This window comes from Bacillus rossius, chromosome 2, assembly GCF_032445375.1.
Source record: "Bacillus rossius redtenbacheri isolate Brsri chromosome 2, Brsri_v3, whole genome shotgun sequence".
Classification (NCBI taxonomy): Eukaryota; Metazoa; Arthropoda; class Insecta; order Phasmatodea; family Bacillidae; genus Bacillus; species Bacillus rossius.
This window is the reverse complement of record NC_086331.1, coordinates 78,487,118-78,504,290: the sequence shown is the minus strand read 5'-3', so window position 1 is coordinate 78,504,290 and position 17,173 is coordinate 78,487,118. Positions and strand designations below refer to the sequence as shown.

At 36.0% G+C, this 17,173-nt stretch overlaps 1 protein-coding gene across 2 annotated transcripts in view; it reads right to left on the bottom strand.

Moving 5' to 3' along the window:
- Positions 1-17,173, bottom strand: part of LOC134529392 (AP-2 complex subunit beta) — a 150,697-nt gene that overhangs the window by 47,101 nt on the left and 86,423 nt on the right. The window lies entirely within an intron of this gene.

The following is a 17,173-nucleotide window of genomic DNA, read 5'->3' as shown; positions in this document are numbered from 1 at the left end:
TGAGGCCTTGGTTCATGCCCTGGAAAACTGAGGCAGCACGCAGTGCCTCAATAAACACAAGCATCAGGAAAAGGAGAGCTGGACTGGAGTCCAACAATGCAGCAAATGTTGGGAACACCACTAATGAAGTAAATATTCTAAGGGCATTGAAGAAGCTGCTGTATGATACTCCTGGTAACCAAATCAAAAGAGTAGGAGGACGCCCACGGTGCTTCATCTGCAATGAACTAGGACACATCAAGTGGGACTGTCCAACACGCAGGAAGACAACACAACAGGAAGAAAAACAAGATCAACAGGGAAACGAGTAATAGCTGGTATGAGGGGGCGCATGCCAGCTCTACAGGAAATGGTAGCCCCTAGGGTTTTCCCTGTATCCGTATTTCGTAGAGACCATGACAGTTTGTTGCTCAATGGATGGATCAATGGCAGACAGTGTTTACTTACTGTTGACACAGGGGCATCGGCATCTATTATTCTTACAGATATTGTAAATAGAGAAAACTGAAGAGAACACCCATTCCGTACAGGCTCAAAACAGCAACCGGAGACACCTCACCTGTGCATGGACAGCTGGATCTGGAGTTAAGGATTGGAACTTGGACATTATCACAGACCTTTCTTGTTGCCATTATCATTGATGAGGTAATATTAGGAGTGAACATCATGAATCAATATGGATTCGTTATTGACATGGAAGGAAAGGTACTGCGTATTAAAGATGAAGAAGTAGCCTTGTTTACCCCAGACCAATTAGAAGTTCCTGTAATGCAAGTGGTAGTTAGCGTATCTGTTTCTATTCCAGCTAACCATGAGCAGATAATAGCAGCTAAGATCATGGGAGACTAGGGGCAACATGAGCTACCTGATAGAGCCAGATATGAAGTTAGGATTTGTTGGAAAGTGTACTTATATGAACATCTTTGGATATATTGATTTTTGTCAATACCTTTATTCCCTCAAATATTTTTCTCTCTTGTGCTTATGTATGTCGGCCATGTTTGTGTTCACATATTTCAGATTACATGCGTTTATCTTAAGTGTATTATGGCCATTTTCTTTTTCTACTGTTAACCTAAATTTCCATCAGGTTATGGGTCCATGTCATTAATAGTGTGTTAAATTTAAGTTCGCGAGTTCGGAAAAAAGTAATTAGAGTGGAAGTGTTTATTGGACTTATCGCGCCGTTTAGATCTTTCAACCATTACGGACTTGAATGGCTGAATCGTGACTCCCAGCTATTCGAAAGTTGGAAGGAAGGGCCAACTACTCAACATGGAAGTTCGGTATGGAAAATTACCTTGTTGGAGAGCAGCTTCGGCAGTATGTTACAGGTGAAAAAACGGATCCGGCCAAGGCCGCATTTGCCAAATCGAGGATTAACCTAATGATAGAACACCTGTACCCTGTGATTATGGTTTTGAAAATGTCTAAAGAGGTATGGGATAAGTTAGAGAATACTTATGAGGATAAAGGCTTGGGAAGAAGACTCTTCCTACTTAGAAAGCTTTTCAAAATTAACCTTTCCCAATTTGTGAATATGAAAAGTTATCTCAATGAAATCATGACCATCTCTTAGAAATTAAATAATACTGGCTCAACAATAGAAGATGAGTTTACAGGTGTCATTATGTTAAAATGGTTTAACGGAACAATATGATCCTTTAATTATGGCATTGGATGCATCAAAGGATTCTATTACTATTGACCAAGTATTAGGATATTGCTATTACAAAAAGAGTTTACAAATGAACCTAAGGAGGGTGCATTATTTTCTAAAGGAAAAGACACATTTAAATGTTTATCTTGCAAGTGTCCTAATAAAAATAAAGTTAAAGGAAATCAAACCAAAAATAAACCCCCAATTTCATTAGGAAATATAATGATAAAAAGCATGATAAATCTATAATTTTATATGCAACTGCATTGTCCACAGATTTAGTAAAAGAAAATGAATGGATTATTGACAGTGGAGTGACCACCCATGTGTCTCTTAAAATGGATTGGTTTAAAGAAATAAAACCTAAAAAGTTAGATATAACAGTAGCTAACAATACTAAAATACAATCATCTGGAGAAAGTGATGTCCAATTAACTGATGATTTAAAAATAGGTGATGCTTTGTATGTTCCGACATTTCACATTAATTTATTATCAGTTAGCCAAATGACCAATAAAGGACTAACAGTTATCTTTGATAAGAATGAGTGTCAAATTTTAAACAAAAAAGAGTTGATAGTGTCAGGGGAGAATATAAATGATCTATATAAATTAAAGAATGATGATCATGAAGTTAAAAGTTTTGTTGCTAGTACTTCCAGTCATAAAGTTTGGCATAGAAGGTTGGGTTATGCCAATAAGTATTCAATGAAACTATTAATTGATAGTATGGCCGATGGCATTAATATATCAGGACTTACGGATTCTGAAAAGTGTATTTCATGTGCAATGGGTAAACATACCAGGAGACCTTATAAAACGGTTGGCACCAGGGCTAAAGCTATTTTAGAATTAGTACATAGTGATCTCTGCGGTCCTATGTCTGAACCGAGTTGGGGTGGTGCAAAATATTTATTGACATTTGTGGATGACTTTACAAGGAAAAGTTTTGTTTACTTCTTAAGAAATAAATCGGATGTGACTAAGACATTTAAAAATTTCAAGGCTCTTGTTGAAAATCAAAGTAATAAAAAAATTAAAATTCTTAGAACAGATAATGGTCGTGAATATGTTAACTTTGAATTGCGGAACTATTTAAATTCTAGAGGAATAATTCATCAGAAAACAGTTGTCTACTCACCCGAACAAAATGGTGTGGCCAAGTGCCTTAATAGAACACTGACTGAAAAAGTTAGGTGTATGCTACATGATGCTAACCTATCAAAGCGTTATTGGGGTGAAGCAGTAAGTACAGCTAATTATTTGAATAGGACACCGACTAAAGCTTTAATTGGTAAGACACCGGAAGAAGCCTGGACCGGGAGAAGAATTAATTTATCGCATTTACGTATATTTGGATGTGAAGCATATATGAGAATAAATGACAATAAAAGGAAGAAATTAATTTTCATGACAGCGAATACAGTGCTTTGATTATAAATGAAGAATATCCCAAAAGTGTTGAAGAAGTAAAGACTTCAGCTGAGAAAAATAAATGGCTGGATGCCATGGAAAATTAATACAATTCATTGATGGAAAATGATACTTGGGAAATAGTAGATTTACCCAAAGGACAAAAGGCAATTCCTTGCAAATGGGTCTTTACAAAGAAAACAGGACCGGACGGTAGCAGAAATGTCTATAAAGTCATATTATTGGCAAAGGGTTGTTTCCAGCAGTTCGGTGTTAATTATTCAGAAATATTTGCCCCTGTACTTAGGCATTGTTCACTAAGATAACTATTTGCGCTCTCAGCAGAAAAGGGATTGGAGATTTATGTTGACATAAAAACAGCATTCTTGTACGGCGACTTAGATGAAGAAGTTTATATGTTGCAACTGCAAAACTTTGAAGTTGAAGGTAAAGAAAATGTTGTCTGTAAATTAAAAAAAATCTATTTACGGCTTAAAACAAGCCTCTAGGTCATGGCATAAGAAGATTGATGAATCTATGTTGAGATTAAGTTGTATATATTACAAGAAAGAAAGAGGAAAAATAGTGATTGTTGCCTGATGTTGATTTTTTCATATTCTTCAACGATTTAGAAGAAGTGAATCAACTTAAAAATTCGCTAAGCCAAGAATATTAATTGAAGGATCTCGGAGAAGCTAAAAGATGTCTGGAGATTCACATAAGAGAAAAGGGAAACATGAGATATATTTGGACCAGGAGGATTATATTGAAGAGGTAATTAAAAGATTTGGTATGGAAGCCTGCAAACCTGTTAGCACTCCATTAGAACCAGCAGTTAAATTAGAAGATGTGAATGAAATTTCTGGCAAGCCCTACCAACAGTTGATTGGATCATTAATGTGTTTAGCAGTGTTGACTAGACAAGATATTTGTCATGTCAGTAAGTTGAGTCAATATAAAACAAAATATGGTCAACCCCACTGGAACACTGCAAAACGAATAATAAGGTACTTAAAAGGATCAAAAGATTTGTGTTTGGTGTATAGAAAAAATAATTCTAAATTAACCGGCTATGCAGATGCAGACTGGGCTGGTGAGCAGAACGATAGGAAATCATACACCGGATTTATCTTTACTCTGGCTGATGGAGCAGTATCCTGGGAATCCAGAAAACAGAGGACAGTGGCTGCTTCGTCAATGGAGGCACAATACCTCGCATTGTCAGAGACGACGAAGGAAGCTCTATATTTGAAGAAGCTGTACTCCGAATTGGAAGAATTTCACCAACCAATTACCATTTTCAATGACAACCAAGGAGTAGGAAAGCTTGCGGTTGATCCAGTCTCACATAGGAAAACAAAACACATAGATGTTAGGTTATCATCTTGTCTGTGACGCCATGGCGAAGAAAGAAGTGGAAGTGAAGTATCTGCCTACGGAGCAGATAGTTGCAGATTATTTAACGAAGGCTCTAACTTATAAAAAATTGAAGTTTTTTATCGACAATTCTGGTCTGAAAAATTTTGAATTAGATAATGTGTATATTTTAATTTTTTTTTAAGTTTGCATTTTTGTTTAATTATTATTTCATATAATTAAGGGAGTGTGTTGGGAAGCGTACTTATATGAACAACCTCTTTGGATATATCGATTGTTGTCAATACCTTTATTCTCTCAAATATTTTTCTCTCTTGTGCTTATGTATGTCGGCCATGTTTGTGTTCTTATATTTCAGATTACATGCGTTTATCTTAAGTATATTATGGCCTTTTTCTTTTTCCACTGTTGCCCTAAATTTCCATCAGGATTGAAGACACTCCTGGTCGCACGAATCATTGCAAGAGTCGGCGAGGTTGTACCAGTCAGGGTGGCCAACCTAGACTCTCGAACAAGGGTTCTTAAACCGGGGGACCCAATAGCCAGCTGTGAACCAGTCTCTTGGGTAGGCCAATGTGAGTCTTCCTCACCTGTTAGAAGTAATGCACAAACACTAAACCCAAATCTAGAGCAACTACTAAGGCAATGCCAAAATAATCTAACAGATGGGGAAATAGAGGAAGTAATAGCTTTTCTGGTAAGCAACCAGGATGTATTTTCCTTAGGGGATACTGACCTTGGGAGAACAAGCCTGGTCTATCATTGCATCAACACAGGTGATCCGACAGGCAGCACGACGGCTGCCTCTAGCTAAACAGGAAGAACCTGAAAAGTTGATCGCAGGTACGATTGAGGGTGGTGCAATAGAACCATTAGCAAGTGCTTGGGTTTCCCCAGTTGTTTTAGTGGCAAAGAAGGATGGCCAACTGAGGTTCTGTGTGGACTACCAGAAGCTGAATGAGATCAAAAATGACAGCTACCCCCTCCCACGTATCAATGACATACTTGATACACTCTCTGGCACCAGATGGTTCTCTACAATGGACCTGAAGAGTGGTTACTGGCAAGTGGAGCTACACCCAGAGGATAAGGAGAAGACCGCTTTTACGACAGGTAGTGGTCTGTTCCAGTTCAATGTGTTACCATTAGAGTTATGTGATGCTCCTGCAACTTGAGAGATTGATGTAACTTGTACCGCATGGCTTGACTTGGAAAACATGCCTAGTACATCTGGACGACATTATTGTAGTAGGAAATACAGTGAAGGAACATTTGCAAAATCTCCAGGATGTATTCGACAGGCTTCACCATGCCCAACTTAAGTCCTAAGAAGTGTTTCTTGTTCTAGCATGAGGTAACATTCCTGGGGCATATTGTATCACAGGATGGAGTGCGAACAGATCCTGAGAAGATCCATTTTGCTATGGAGTGGCCTCAACCTAAGAACAAATATGAAATAAGAAGTTTCCTGTGGACTCTGTACTAACTATAGACGGTTTGTGCCCGAGTTCTCGACAATCACAAAACCACTGCATCAGCTGACCAAGGACAAGAGACCATTTATCTGGACATCAGCATGTGAGACTGCATTTCAAGACCTCAAGAAATCCCTGTGTACTAGCCCCATACTTGCCTACCCCCATCTACATGGAGAGTATATCCTCGACACAGATGCAAGAGGAGATGGTTTAGGCGCTGTCCTGTCCCAGGTTCAGAATGGAAATGAACAAGTAATAGCACACTACAGCAAAGTTTTGTCGAAGCCTGAACGCAACTATTGCATCACAAGACGAGAACTCTTGGCTGTAGTGAAGTCTTTGCAACATTTCCACTAATATTTATATGAAAGAAAATTTATTTTACGCACTGACCATGCCGCACTTAAGTGGCTACTACAGTTCAAGAATCCAGAGGGACAACTTGCTAGGTGGATTGAACAGATACAGCAATATGATTGTCGGATAGAACAAAGGAAAGGCCGAATTCATAGCAATGCCGATGTCCTCTCCCGAAGGCCTTGCAAGGTAGACTGTAACCATTGCAACAGGGCAGAGAAAAATGAGGGGATCGAAGATATTCGGCGAACAACGATAACTAATGAATGGGGAAGAAAAATGGGATAGTGCCAGCTTGAAGGCAGCACAGTGGCAATATCCTGACCTGATACTTATCATAAGCTGGCTAGAGTGGGACTGGACATCCAATATGACATGAGATCTCCAGTGACCGAAGGGCTGTGAAAGCTTACTGGGCACAGTGGGATTCCTTGAGAATCGTGAATGGACTACTAATGAGGGCATGGGAGAGTCCAAATGGAAAAGTAGTTACCATGCAACTACTCCTTCCAAAGAGTCTAGTGCTAGAGGTGTTGAAGGAAATCCATGACGGTACCTCTGGTGGTCATCTAGGGGTGAACAAAACTTTTATTTTGAAATTCATGCAAATTTCCACGTTTTCAAGGAACAAACTTGAGTTTTTCAAGGAATTTGCTTGATGGTGAAACTACGCAAATTTAAGATGTCAATATACAGTTATGTACTAATGACACAGGTTCTATACACCAATCCCTCGCATAGCACGTCTTCAATTAATGCGAATTCAGTTAGCACGATGTAAATTTTACTGCCCTAGTCTCAAATAGCACGTCTGTAAATTTCAGTTAGCACGAAATCGCCACAGGCTAAAAAAAATCTCGGAAACGACGCGACGTCAGGTATGGAATTCGAGGGGGGAAGAGTGGTTTGGAATGCGAGGGGAAAGAGATGCGCACGCAGATAAACAAACACCGGGCCGTACTGTTGATGCCCCGCCGCAGACCAGGCCGTACCCGTGATGCCCGGCTGCAGACCAGGCCGTACCCGTGATGCCCGGCTGCAGACCAGGCCGTACCGTACAGAAACCAAAGCAGATGAAATTGGACACGTTTTTTTAAAAAAAAGCAAGATGATAGTGTTAATTTAACCCCAGAAAATATTTAACTAACTTTTATGTTTTGTATATGTACATATTGTACATACAGTACACTCCCTATTTAACGCGGTTGTCGGGGGACATAACTTTTACCCGCGTTGTTGCATAACCGCGATGTTTCGATGTGACCAAGGTCAAAAGGCATAAAACACCGCCTGTGTTCTAATAGGTCGGCAAGCACGCACAGTATAGACGGCCCGCCTTTGTGCGGACTTTGCATCCGCAGTTTCCACTAAACACGGGTGAAAAAATAAAAATAATAAATTTTAAAGATAAATATTAAATGTTGAATTCTTTTTATTTTTCCGCGTGCCGCGCACAGTTTGTCGCACGGCCTACGAGAGCGCCACACGCCGCCATACACACGTGCGGCACACAAGCTGCTGCTGCCAGTCTCGTGGTGTTAGCCACAGTATCTGCTTCGTCAGTGTCCGTAACAAAGTAAGTGCAGTGTGTGCGGTTACACACGATTCTGTGGTCAAAGTCTTCTAAAAAGAAAGGCCGTAGTGATACTTCAAACCGAATATGAATCGCAAAGTACCGAGTTTGATTGACAAAATAAAAATTCTAGATTTACTTACAGATAGCTTGTCTTTTGTAGAAGCAGGCCGCAGATACAGGAAAAAAACGATTCTAGCATTCGTACAATAAAAAATAAAGAATCGTCTATCGTGTCAAGTGGTTAAACTTTATTATCCATGCTTACAGTAATTTATAAATGGTCACACGTGGGAAACAAAAATTGCGCCAATTTAATTTTAGCGCAATCAGTGACGCCGTATTAAAAACCGTGTTAAACTTTGTCTTTAGTTATTTCACCAAACGCTGTGTCGAGTTGCTGAGTGTGTGTGGCTCGGATCGGCAAGTGTTATATTCCCCAGCCTCTGTTTAAAGGTCGGGAGACCGCTACACATAAACATTTCCGGGACTTGTTTACTACCTCACGGCAAAAGTGGTACAGTATGGTTCACGTAAATATTGGACCACTGGGAATTCCTGGGCAAAGATTAAAAATACGCTAGCCGATTTACTTTACTATTTAATGTTAAAACATTATACCAAAGTAAAAAGATGAACTTGTATAATACAATGAATTACCCAATAATATTACGTCTGTAGGTTTAAGTTGTAACAAAACATTTATATACAGATGTCCAGTAAAGTACCAATTAAGATTCTGGAGTGGAATTTTAAACACCGGACTACCTGATTTTGCCTTTTACGCAGCGACGCTGCTCAGTCAAGTGACTCATGCTCTGCCTGTGTGCTGCGTGAACACATTCCCTCCCCCATTCCCCCTCGTGTTTCTGCCCGCTCTAATCTCTACCTCTCTCCATGTTCTCGGCTAGCCTCTCCCTACCCAGCGCTTGCCGACAACCAAGCTTATCCAACATCAATCCCCAGCCGAGTCACGCTGGATAATGTCGCTGGACGGTGGGCTTTATCAGGTCCCCTGTCCGATGCTTCATTTGTGAGATAAAGCGACGTTAAGAACTAGTGTTTCAGAAAATATCACTGGGCTGGATTGGACCATAATTTGAAAACCCTACAAGATAGAGGAATAATGTACGGAGATATCTTGTTTAGAATTTTACTGCGGACATTTTCTACGCCTAGGCTTTTTTCTGCCCGATGCTTAGTTTGTTAGTTACAAAGCAAAATTATCCTAATCGGCTGTCAACCATTTATTCCATTATTATTATTATTATTCATTTCTGACTGGGGGACCTGGTTTGACCCGCGATATACCCGATTCCGCGATATACCGGGAGTTTACTGTATTTTAATGTTATGTTTGTGCTCTAGGGAAAATCTAAATCTGTTTATCTGTTAACTGATTTGTTTACATGGCCGCTTTTATAAGAGGTGTGCATTACAAATTAAATGTTTACATATGGCTGTGTGTTTTAAAGTTATATAAAACCGGTTCTTAATTTCATAAAAGTGTTTTAATTTTGTTAAGTTTTAAACGTAATAACAAAGGATCCAGCTGCTTGCAACAGCAGGCAGACAGACGCACGCGCGTGTTGAAGGTCACGCCTGGGCGGGCAAGCCAACCTGCTGACTGACGGTAAATATGTTACCACTTATCTCCCGTTACACTGTGCCATGTTTTCTTTATCTAACGTATTCCGTGGTAGGCTTAAAAAGATAAATGATATGACATATGCATTTTCAAGTATTATTCTACGCATTTATATTATGTAAAGATTACTTCCCTACACATCTTGGAACACATTAAATAATTTAGCCTTATATTTATGGGGACTAATGCTTCAGAATACGCGATTTCGATTAACACGAACATTTTTAGGAACGAATTAGTCGTGCTAAGTGAGGGATTGGTGTACTTATATATTTCAACAAAAGACAGCATAAACAATTTAATTATTGTTTCTGAGCTGTCGGAACTTAAAAAAAATTTAACTCTAATAAAATAGTTCCCAAACTATATTATATCAAACCAAAAATGATTAATATACATAGTCATGTGGCAGGTTAAATTTCTAAGTGCCTTTATTGGCTTATTACTGAAACATAAGCTACTTATTAAAATAACAGAAAATATTTAAATGGTATTCACGGGCACTTTCATATTTTAAGATTCATAGTTTTATTTTGAAGTTATTAAGCTACTATATCTTACATTTTGTTGTTCGTTATGACACTATTAATTGCTTAGAATAAAGATAAAATGGGAGACAAGAACCACTCAAGAAAACTTAACAAAAATTTGTCACGCTCCTGCTCTAGTCAAAACAGATACCGAGTTTGCGAATAAACACTGGCTATGTACATTTTCATGTGCTCATCGACATACTTTCATATTTGTATTTGTAAATAGAAGCTTTAGAAAAACTGCCATTACCATTTTATAAATAAAAAATTTTAATAGGTAGACATATAAGTTTTAATAAAATTAAATAAAAGCATAATAAAAAATAAAAACTGAAAAATATGTGAATGCAACCCTCTTGTTTATGCTCTCAGCCAGCCAAAGTTTGTGAGTGAGCATGTTTTAAAACATACTTTGCTTGTTAATATATTTTACTTAATGTAATGATTATTTTCAATGAACCCGAATTGTGTTTACTGCACCTTTGTAGATTAGATAAACATTTGATTTGACATATGTAATTCATGACATCACAAAACAATGGCGAATGGAATCCACATACCCTTCCAGCCTGCTGATAACACCAAATATTAAAGTTGACCATCTCGACACGTACAGTGACATCACGTACAATACAATTCCAGAATCAGGTAGGGTCACGTCTGACGACCACCTTAACTGTACCAGGGCTTTAAATCATTTTAGGCAGACAAAAAAAGCTTGAACTTGTACATGTAAATGGTACAAATAATATTTTTATCAGTATTGATAGATCCTGTTAAGTATGCAATTAATGATTTGTGATAGGAAATAAATTCACTTAAATTTTCCCCATGCAAAACCATAACATAATTGACACACGAGAGGGGATAAAAGTCTCAACTTGATCATCGTGCACAGAAATAAGAATAACTCTTCTGAACAGCATTATGGCAAAGTTACATTTTTCACAAACTACAGCTATGTTCCCATGTAGTAGCTTGTCTGTACGAACTATAACCGGAAAGAAGATTCTGGGCATTTATGAAATAAAATTGGCCGGAAGCTGTAAACGAAATTAAAATAGAAAATTGAAAAAAACCAAATTATTAGGTAAAATTAAGTCTCGTAAGCAACATTTCAATAAGTTGGGTGCCTTTTGTATGTATTTAAAATCATATTCACTCTACGTCTAAGCAATAACAACACTGCCATATTGAAGATGCGAATGCACTAGGACGATAAAAGTATTCAATTGTTTGGTAATCAGCTGGCAATTTTCTACATGGCTGAACTCGAATTAATCAAAGTTGACGAAACCACGTTAAAGCAGAACTGCCACCAATTAGCAAAATGTAAAAAATATTGTTTTTTTTTGTTAATTTGAAATGAAATTCTAATATCATCAAAAGTATGGGTTTGACATAACCTGTAAAATTAGCAGACATATTATATGTGAAAGAGACATATGAAATTCCCGGCAACAACAAGTAATTCAAGCATAATTCCAGGTTTTTTCCTCGACAACAAAAATTCACGCATATTTCCCGCTTTTCCCAAAATTAAAGGCTGGTGGCTACCCTGCTTCTAGTATGTTATAGAAGACCATGTTCAGGCAAAATATTTCGCTGCATTTCGACTAGGGGTGAGTCGATGCCGATTATTAAGATCGGCCGATTTTTGACATTTTGTCATTTGCATGATCGGCTTCATGCATGCGGATCCTTTTTGCCGATTACCGCTTTCTGAAGACAAAAAAAATATCTTTACGCAACACAAAAGCGCCGACATATTTTTTACTTCAGAACTGTTGCTTGACATTTTTAAGTAACATTTACGTTACTTACGTGTTTTAATTTTTTCTGCAGAAAAAAAAAATTAAGTAAACTTATTCTTAAAAAATAAACATATTCATGAAAAGTAAGTTTGTTTAAAAAGAGTAAACAAAAGCACACCAAACCATTTAATAAGTCATGCAATAAAAACATTTTGTTCAACTTAAATTAGAAAAAAGAAAACACATTTCATCATCGTGTTATCCATACTACTTGTTTATTTTCATTGTTGTGTTTATATGTTTGCTACGTTGTTCAGGTTTGTTTTCTGAACTATCGTCGTAGTACACACTTTCCACGAAAAAGTGCGGGTTATTAAATTTAGTTAACTCGACAAGAGAAAGAGTGTGCACGTTGCATGCGTACGGCGAGCTATCGATATCAATATTCGACGACGTGCGCTCGCTCTACATTGGAATCAACATAATTAAACATGAATAATGCCAACCGGCTACATTTTCATATGCGATATGTAGCGGCGACGAAGACGAACAGATAAAGGTTAAAACGTTTGAAAATATCTTTAAAAGAAAATTTACACATCAGACAACTTTGTATTTCTGTAAATTTAATACATAAACGGTCAAATCCAAATGAATAATAGATTTCAACTATAAAATACATTGTTTTATATGGGAAAACTACATACACAAAGCAATTAGAATCTAACAGCGGGACCAAAACATATTACGACTTTTTTTCCCTCCAAATTTGGACGTCTTAAAACACAGGTATGTATATGGACGACTCAATTGAAAATAATCAATTACTAATCGATTGTGTAACAAACTGCGATAGTTGACCTCGACTGTCTGGCGTGTTTACAACAGTATTTTCATCACGTTTTTCTTTTAGTCATTTGTTAATGTTTTGAAAGTCTGAGTTAAAAATTGGAGTTTATATTTTCCAGTTAAATATTGCATTTTGATTGTAAATGTCAAAGAAAAGCAGCTTTGTTGGGAAACATTTTACCGTTGTTGTAGGTGATGAGGGGAAAGCAAGATGCAACCTTTGCACGTGGTGGAAATTTGACACGTGGCTTCAACACCACAAATTTGTCGAGACATTTAATGTCATTTCATGACAGTGAAATATATTGTGCATATATATATACCGTGCATATATTTTTTTTTACCAACAATGATCACGTTTGTATCTTTATGCAATACTTTTCAAGTAATTTGGAGCATATTTTACAACCAACTTAAAAAAGCACTAATCGGTCAAAAAAATCGGCATGATCAGTACCACATTTCTGGCATCGGCATGATCGGCAAATGTGGTGATCGGCTCACCCCTAATTTCGACATTACGCAGTCGTCTGTCAGCAGTATACGAATCGCTTGATGGATAAGAATTTAATTAATTTATGTAGTGCAGATGTCTGTTGCTTCTACTTGGCCAGCACTTTCTGCTATTATGAATGAGCTGCAAACTATCACTACTTTCTGAACTAGCACACTCATCATGAAAGTTGAACTACAACCACACAATTAAAGATCAAAACACATTACTGGAAAAATCTCTAACATAATGCTTAAAATCTAGATAAAAACTAACAGGATGCTTAACCTAGCTAGAAAATGTTTTCCCCACCTTTAGCAAATTGTTAACAAAGTCAAATATTACATAAATACACAAAAAAAATTCACCGATGATTTTTTTTTACTGTAAGTTGAAACTGGCAGATCATGTCAGGCAGTATATTTATGTATCAGCATCTTTCAGAACAATTAAAATTTAATTTAAATAAAACATAACAACTGCCAAAATGTTGTTTCCCTACATAAGCATGCATCCAAAGTTTTAATACACTGTGTTGTGTGTACAAGTTGTTAACATAGCAGACAGATCTTTACTGTTCATGCTTTGTTGACTTCACCCACACTTCTATTTAAATTTACACGCATTTGTGGAAACATCCATTTCTGAAGAACTTTGAAAATATACCTGTATATTATTTTTCCATTATTAATTTCATTAGTAAGATAATTCTTGTACTGTATAACTAGGGACATGCATGATTCTATTGTAAATAGTGATTTAAGGACGTATTACGTGATAACTATAATTTGATTGCAAAACACGAATATCTACAAAAATGGTTCAAACAAATTTTAGCATGAATTACAGCTGTTTACACGAGTTGATTGCTGCCATTTCTGAAAACGTCCCATGGTACATATCATAGACACGCAACACAAGAAACAAATTTCATTAACAAAGTATTTTGATATTTTGAATGTATCTTTGGTTTGTTTGTTTAGCTAAATTTTAAAAAGAAAACTTTAAAACTTGAATATTTAAATTGCTCTATCATTGGGCATTACCATATGAATACTTGAGCTATTTTTGACCACTGCCTAGTAACCTCCTGCCCTTAAGAGATATCAGTTTTCATTGAAAATTCCTATCCCTAGTATTCAATTTCAATGTTTTTTTTTAACCTAAACGAGTTACGTAATTATTACTTTAACACCTATTTATAGAAAGACAAAAACATATTAACATCAATGCAATATAGATTTTAAAAAAAACAATAAGCATACTCAGTATGACATAATCTGTCTAACAGAAACTTGGTTCAACGAAAGATGTATCAATGCTCATTATTTCACCGATAATTATTCTATTTTTAGAACTGATAGGGATCCGCTACTCTCATCAATGGAACGTGGTGGCGGAGTGTTGATCGCAGTGAACAAACATAAATTCCCTTCTGTTCAGCTAATTCAATTATATGACTATCGTGGAGTAGAAGCCGTATGGATTAATATTAAAATTGCCTTTAATAAGTACTTAACATTGGGTAATATTTATCTTCCTCCAACTACATCACCTAATCTATTCACATTGTATTTTGAAGCTCTTGAACAAAAACTCGTTAATTCTCATGATAATGTGATTATCTTAGGTGACTTCAATGTACCTGGGATAGATTGGAAAGGAAATCACTATTTCAATATTGCCCGTGCACATGTCAGATCCAAGGCTCAGTGCCTGCTTGATTTCATATCTAATTTGGATTTATTTCAGCACAACCTAATACAATCTTCCAATAATCTTCTAGATCTTTGTATTTCTAATCTATCCCATTGTGTGGTTGAAAAAGCTGTTGAATCTCTGGTCAAAGAGGATATCTATCATCCTACCCTACTTATTAAACTACTTATTGAGGCGACCTCACACAATTTTACTCCAGATTCTATTTTCAGAAACTACAAAGCTGGTGATTACTTAAGCCTTTATAACTCTCTAAAAACCCACAATTGGGATGAATATTATAACACCACTGATGTAGATGCTCTTGTAGATCAACTTACATCTTGTATCTGTGATAAAATCAATACTCACATTCCATTATCCACACGTAAGGCCTCTAAACATCCTTATTGGTTCTCTGGTGAATTAATTCATGCCTTAAAATCTAAAAAACACTTTCATAAACTCTATAAAAGAAACAATAATACTCAGTATTACCTTCTTTTCTCTAAATATAGAGCAATAGTTAAAAATCTTATTAAGCGTGATAAAACTAATTGGAATCGTAGTATCAATAATAAGGTTAAGAATAACCCTAAAAAATTCTGGAGATATGTCAATGTTATGAAAAATGGTTATAGTGAATCCCATTCTCTTAATGTCAATGGTGATATCTGTAATGATCCTGGTATTCTTTCTAATGTCTTTGCTAAGTACTTTGCTAGTGTATATGTACCATCCACCAACCACCCTCGTATCATTGATCCCGATATTATTCACGATTCAATTCCTGTATCATTCTTATCAGAAAGCCAGGTCTTATGGGGAATTAAATCATTAAAACCAACTATGTCTACTGGTCCTGACGGTATACCAAATTTCATTATTAAAGGCTGCTCTTTTATTCTAATGCCTCTATTGTTGCATCTATTTAATACAAGTCTAAAATCACAAGTATTTCCCACTAAATGGAAAATAGCTAAGGTTATTCCCATACATAAAAAGGGTAGTAAACTCAGTGTATTTAATTATAGGCCTATATCATTATTAAATGGCTTTACTAAAATCTTTGAAAAAATAATATTTAAACATATTAACTTTCCAATAAACAACAGATTAGCTCCTAATCAGCATGGCTTTAGAAATAGTATGACAACTTCTACTAATCTTCTCTCATTTATTAATCCTATATACAATAAAGTTACAACAAGGGGGCAGGTTGATGCATGTTATTTTGATCTGGCTAAAGCCTTTGATACTGTCAATCACTCCATTTTACTAGCTAAACTTTCTAACTTCGGTCTCTGTAATAATTATATAACCTGGTTTACTAGTTACCTTAAAGATAGATGTTTCTTTGTTTCACTTAATAAAAAAACTTCTACTTTATATCATGCTACTTCTGGTGTGCCTCAAGGGGGTACTTTATCTCCCTTATTATTCAATATTTATATCAATGATATTTTTAAAGTTCTTCATCATACTACTGGTTTTCTGTTTGCTGATTATCTTAAAATATCCAGAGAAATTTCCTCCTTAAATGACTGTCTGCTTCTTCAATCTGATATTACTGAAATTGATAATTGGTGCAAAATGAATTTAGTTTCACTTAACAAAGATAAAACAAAAATTATTTCTTTCACAAGGAAAATTCATCCAGTTAAATATGATTATTTTCTTGACAACTCAAAAATTTCCAAATCTCTTAGTATAAAAGATCTTGGTGTTATTCTTGATTCCAAACTATTCTTTCATCAACATGTTAATTCTTTAGTATCCTTTTCCCGTAGAACCTTATATTTAATAAATTATATAACTTACTATGCATCTAATATTGAATCCATTCTTACTCTTTATTTGTCCTTAGTTAGAAGTAAACTCGAATATTGCTCAGTTATCTGGAACAGTATTAACACCACCGACAGTGACAAAATTGAATCCATACAAAATAAATTTTTCAAAATAATTAGTTCTAGACACCATCAATTACCCAAATTAGAATCTCTTTCAAATCGTCGCATCCATCTGGATGCCCTGTTTGTGTTTAAGTGCTATAGTTCAAAAATTAATTGCTTATACTTACTTGATAACTCTGGTATTCGAGTCCCGCAGTTCAAAAGCCGCCTTCGATCCCTATTATGTTCCTTACACAATAATAATGATTTAATTTACAGACTTATCTCAAATTTCAATAAATATGAAAATTTTATTAAAAACTTCAAATTTTAATTTTTATGATTACCCTAATATTCTGAGTAATTTTATAATCCTGTTTATTCTTCCAATTTTAGATCAATTAGTTAAAATTATCTCAGTTGCTGTTTTGTTTTGTTTGTTATTG